Raw genomic sequence first — 6,326 nt, forward strand, 5'->3', positions numbered from 1 at the left:
ACACTCAGATTAAGAGATTTCCAAAATTCCCATGAGATATATTTCACTTTCCTTCATTTCAGAGTAACTTGCTCCCATTCATAGTTGTTTTCTATGTGATTTCAGATGACCTTGAGAGTTCTGCTTCAGTGTTTAAGTAATTTTTTACTTTTATAGGGATCTTGTTAGTAATCTGGCCATGAGGCTTAGAAGCCATTTAGAGAGACACTTCTCTATTGGGTCTAGGAGAAGCGTCAGGAGCATCTGGGCTGGAAATGCCACACGCTCCTTTCTGTGAAGATCAAAAGTGTGAAGAGGCAAATAATTCCTTCGTGGCTCACAGTAGACCATAATGACGTGAAAAGGCTTGGCTGCGGCTCAGAAGTCTCTGCGATTAGGACAAGTGCACGTTAATTTAGTATAAACTGCACATTCCTCCACTTCCGCTGCAGATAGGCAAAATAACCTTTATCAAACCACATCTGTTTCTGAAGAGCAGAGTAACTTCTTTGAAGATATTCTGCCCATTAAAAATTGAAGTGTTTATAGTGGCCATATTTAAAAGATAGACTTTCCAGTGAGGTCAGGTGGTCTGGAAATTCCCAAGTGCATAGGGGAAGCAAGCAGCCTCTGGGAAGCAACATGGGCATCTTATGAGCTGGTTATGTGAGATAAGGATTTATGTTTATTAAAAAAAAAAAAAAAAAAAGTAGGCTTTAGCAGTAGAAGGAGATAGCAATGTGTTTAGAAAAGCACAGACCTGCCCATGTGGACAGACCTGTGGAAATTTTGCAGCCTCAATGGCACATCCATTCTGCTCAGCCACACAAAGCCCAGAGCCACCCCTTAACACTGGCAATACTCAAATACTGCTCTTTCATGCATTTCCAGAGCTTCTGTTGGGGACACCAGAACATGAGATCTCTAAAAACTGACTGATGCAAGGCCTAGATTTGCCTCCTCCTTTTCTTTTTGCAGGCTAGCCGTGAAACCTTTTAGGGAAGGAGTAGCAGAGAATGGCTCTTCTGTTCCCAAAGCAGGGGTTGCTGCTCCTCTGTGCTGCAAAGGACATTAAAACACTCACAGAGGGTTGCTTAGGGGATGCTTTTTACCTCAGCAGGATTTAAGCATTGATTCTGGAAGTGTGAAACTGGTACTGTCATGCAAAAATACATATATACACACACACACACACATATATATATATATATATATATATGTATATATATACTATAAAAGGATAAGGATAAAGAATAAATCCAGTAGAAATATCTATTTCAGTCCTGTCCTGAGCATCATAGATTTGGAAAGTTGCTTCACCAAAAAGGCTTTTTTTTTTTTTTTTTTTTTTTTGCCCCCTTAGTCCTTGCATGGCACAGCCATAGGTCACAAGAACATCCCCTTCAAGGAGATGGGAGAGCATTAAGGATAACCACAAAACACCTATGGAGTTTTCCTTTCCCTTTACATGTGAAAAGTATTTACAGATTAGAGCAGATCTGAATGCATTTCGAGCTGGTAAACCATGTATTATGGAGTGGAATCATGTCTTATAGGACATAATTTTAGTCCTGCTCTCATTGTCTAGGATTCTTTGCCTTAGAACAAAAATCTATTTTACCCTTCTTAGGTATTTATCGTATGCATTTAGTAATTCACTTCATTGTATCCAGGCATTTGGTAGGCGTGAGGCAAGAAAGTAAAATTATCCTTCCCACACTCTTTTCTTTGGATCCCGAGCCAGTCACACTTACGCTGACTTATCCCCTCATACTTTATCAAAATCACATTTTTGGCATGATAGTAACTTTCTTTTTTTAGCTTGGCTACTGCAGAAAACCGCAAGTTTGTAGTGGGAGGAGAGGTGGACGTGTGGGAAAAGTGTCCAGCCATTATTCAGGGTGTCTTACACAAACGGATGAAAAACAGCAAGAACATGTTGTTCTCCCCAGGAATGAGAGAGCAACATACATCCTTCCCATAAACGGGAGCTGAATGATACCCCTAAAGCAGGCTGCGTTTTAGAATAAAAGACTGCCTAATTGAAACTTCTTATAAAAATAACTCTTCAGAAAAGCGGGGAGAACAAAAGTCCACAGGCCTTCAGCCAAACCCTGGAAGCAGTCGCACCACCTCTCTTTCTCTGTGTTTTCCTGCCACCTTGCTGCAGCACAGGGGTGCTACGGAGCAGGACTGTCCAACTGGCCTGGAGGAACAGCAGCCTCCAAGAGGCTTTGTCACATCCTGACAAAGTGAAGGCCAAAAGGGGGGCAGAAGGAAACAGCCAGGGAAGAGATGGAGTGCTCCTTTGGAAAGTCCTCATCTATTCTAGCATGAAAATCCTGCAAGTTCGGGTATTCCAACTTATGCAAGCAGATCGGTGCCCCAAGTGCTCACATGATGAATACTGCAGAGAAGCTCCAGCTGGGACAGTTTCTTCCACTGTGTGCATGCTCTCCACCAGGATTCATTTACCATTCTGGTTGTTGTCCTATACAAGAGTTTTATCCATAGGTAATTCCCATGAACAGAAGTGCTTAGCAGCTGATTGGGAACTTGATGTCTAAAGAAATATAGCTTATAATTTCAGCTGAATGCACTGTCCAGGTAACAGCCTGAATGATGTGGGTTTGGGTGCTAGGCTCTGGAGCAGAGCAGAGAGGACTGCCACTTGCGAGGTACCCGGGTGTGCTCAACCTCAGGCACACAGCCTACCAAGCTGAAAGACCCAACAAGCAGAGAGCTCAGTGAGAAGGAAACATTCTGCTTACTCCTTGAGTCCGCTATGAACGGAGGATTCAAAAAAGCCATTTTTCATGCACGGCCCTGTCTGAAAAGTCCTGCTGTACCCCAGCCAGCTCTGATGAGCCCCGTCAGCTGGTGCAGCTTCTGAAAATTTGCTTTATCACGTGTAAAAACACAATGTGATATTTTGGCCTTCTTAACACAACACACTGATAACAGGAACTGGGAACAGGGGAACATTCTTTTAATCTCATCAGCTGGCCGAGATGCTGTTTGCCACGTCCAGGGAGCTATTTCCAAATGAGTGTATTTATAAACCAGCTAGTGAGGTGAGGGGCAGGTTTTGACCTCTTGTTAATGAAATAAAGATAAGCATCAGCTTGGCATCTGCTTTCTGACCATGTGAGAAGTTAATTTTTCCTTTCCATAGCAGTGTTGTCCTGTTTCATTCCTCACCTCCATGATAAGGGTAGGCACAGGCTGCCATCCAGCCTGAGGCTCCCCATGATCTCTGCATGCTCTAGATGACGTCCGCACTTGATCCCAAGGTCCAGTGCAGGTTTTAAGACTGTTCCATGACACCTTTACCCTGCCTGTCCCTTCCCAGGGCTCAGGGGATAGATTTTTCTACCACTGCCAAGAGTTTCCTTTGCACGAATCCACCTTATTGAAGCTGCTAAAAATCTGGTGCTCATTTTAAGTGCTAAACTCTGTGGAAATGTGAATCTAAAAGGAATGAGGAAATCAACCAAGCATCCCAGGGACAGTTGTTCCCAAGAGAACACAGGCCACACTGAGGAGAGAAAGTTCAAATGCGCACTGGAAACTTCTGTTTTCATACCCTAAGATAGGAGGTTTCCATAGGGGGAGTGGGAGCATCCTGATCCCTTGCTGCCTTCCTCCTATCTGATGTAAATAAAGCTGCGTAAAGTCTGAAATGGGGTTAAATCATGTCTAGAGATTGCAGAAGACCTGGAATATGGGCTTAGAAAACCATGAGCACCATAGGACTGGATCTTTCCTCTAGCTGGCAGTGATAGAGAATTGGATTATGGTCAAGGATAGCACAAGAATTTATGGAAAAGCACCAGGAGATTAAATTGCTGCCATCCACTCTGATCTGCTTCTACTTACTCAAATTAAAGTTACTCAAATTATAATTTTCACTAATAATGGCAAGCAGAATCACAGCAGACTCTTTATTCCATTTTATTAGGCTGCTCAGAAACCACATACAGGAACTCTGGCTGGGACAAAGCTCCCTGGCATCTTATCGCAACATGGGGCTATAACATGGTGGGAATCTATACTGTCTTTATGGAACACTAGTGTAGGGCTAAAACAATTAGATTGCTTTTTGCTTGACCTTCCATGTATCCTAGCTCCATATCCATTTAGTTTCAACACGGGCAAGCAAGGAGTCCATTGCCATGAAGGTGACAAGGCAAAGGAATTTGCTCAGTGATCACCATTTGAGCCAAAATAATGAGGTCTTCTGCCTTGATGAAAGCAGAGCCATTGAGGCAACGGATTTTTTTTCTCCAAAACTCAACACAAATGTCATTATTATAGCTTCTGAAAATGTTTGTAGAGCACATATGAAGCAGAGCCATACAAAGACTTGGGAGTCTTGAAGCCCAATCTATTCTATAAATATTTTGGTCGGTAACCATATTGCTGATCTTGCCAGATAACCCTTCCTTCTATTAACTTTATACTAAAGGTTTTAGGCCAGAAGAGTTTACAACATTGATGTCTGTGGTGAAGACACTGATTTCTTCCCTGAGACTCAAATGATGCAAAGGTGGGATGTTTACAAGCAGAGGATGGAAGTGCAACTCAGATGTCCACAGAGGTCCTGCTGCTTGCCAGTGGCTGCCCAGTCCCCCAGAGGCTGCTGCATTCCCACGTGTTTGCTGACTGCAGTGTGCAGCAGGGTCCGGCTTGGCTGACAACTCTAGCTTAAACATCACTCTTTCCTCAAGCAGAAAGCACAGGGGTTAATGCATCTCCAGAATGCTCACTGAGGCCCTCATCTAAATTGTTTTCCTGTCCTGGAACTCATTAGCATTGCATGCAGCACCCTGAGCCATGTCAGAAGGGAACCTGTGGCAGTCCCCATCAGGAAGGACAAGTCCTGCGAAGCTCCCTCTGCTGTTAGCTCACTGCTCAGGGCGCATTGCTTATCTCCATTGCAATTAGGGAGGAGAGAGGAAGTGCAAGATATGCAATCAATATGATTGGGCTAAATCTGGTGTAATTCATTGGTTGGCAGAGGAATGCAAAAATTAACGATGTGAGCTAGAGAAATCCCAAGGGAGAAGGAGTGAGTTCAGAGAGGAAAGCAAAAGTGGTTAACTTTATTCACCGCTATCCCTGCAAGAATGACTTCTAAACTGGTGCAAAACTATAAGTGAAATTCTGGATAGCAGCTTAAGTGTGAGCGATGCCATACTACCTTGTGCCTACACCAGCAGCAAACAACCGATGTAAGCCAAAATCAAATCTGCTCAACAGCTGGGTCAGCCCATTAGTCTTCTAAATGTGTTTGTCTCAGCTTTCCACAGATCCCTACTCTCATTTTAACCCATGGGGGAATTCAGATTGGAATTTCTTAGTGAACAGTTATGCCAGCTACAAATAATTGTAGAAATGCTAGAAAGGGGTAGCATTTTTTTTTTTTCCTACAATAAGATACTTGCTCTGCTTACAGTTCAGATGGCTTATGCTTCAGGCTGTAGGGCTCTCTGTATCAGTATCTCAAGCTAGACATGTAAAATCTGGCAATGGTAGAAATGAATGAAGCACATTCAGTATTATAGGATAATTGGTTTCGCTTTCACACTCTCCCAAATCTTTGTATTTCAACTTTGCCTGATTAGCCAGTGGTGACAGCTCAGGAAATGGATTCCACCAAATCTCGCAACAACTGATCTAAAATGCTCTAATCTCTGGAAAGATAAGGAGTTGCTACAGCAAAGCCAACATAAACCTGAGAGCTACAGAAGGTTGGGTTGTTGTTTAGCTTCTGTTGCTAGTTAGCTACTGTACTTGATTTCAAAGACCCCCCTGTATTTAAACCTTCTCACTTAACTCAACACATATCTTTTCAACACCATCTGAGGCTTGGCACCCTGGATAGCATCAGCCACACAAAGCTGAAGGACATTGTTTGGGGAGCTCAGCACTGCAGTGAGCATCCCCTCATCCTAAAGTCGCTGCAGATACATCAGACAGCAGCTCCTGTGAAATGTATTTATTGCTAATATCGAATTAATAGTACTGCAGCTGCTCATTTAAAATAAAATACCATGTATTGTTTTCATTGGCCATATCTTGGGCTGTCATAGAAAACGTAATATTTGGAGCTAGGGAAAAAAGCACCTCCCACTTCTTTTCAGGGAACATTGCTCTATGTCACGGAAATCCATTCCTCTCATATCATTTCCTTTATTGCAACCATGTTGATTACTTTTATCCCCCATATTTCCTTTGTTTACTTTAAGAAATGCAATCAAAAGTCCGGCTAAACCCTTGAAATGTTGAGCAGGAGGTTGATCAATTTGCCTTGTAAACAGAATCACATTGGGCACATATCCAAC

The sequence above is a fragment of the Anas platyrhynchos genome, chromosome 23, assembly GCF_047663525.1.
Source record: "Anas platyrhynchos isolate ZD024472 breed Pekin duck chromosome 23, IASCAAS_PekinDuck_T2T, whole genome shotgun sequence".
In the NCBI taxonomy this organism is placed as follows: domain Eukaryota; kingdom Metazoa; phylum Chordata; class Aves; order Anseriformes; family Anatidae; genus Anas; species Anas platyrhynchos.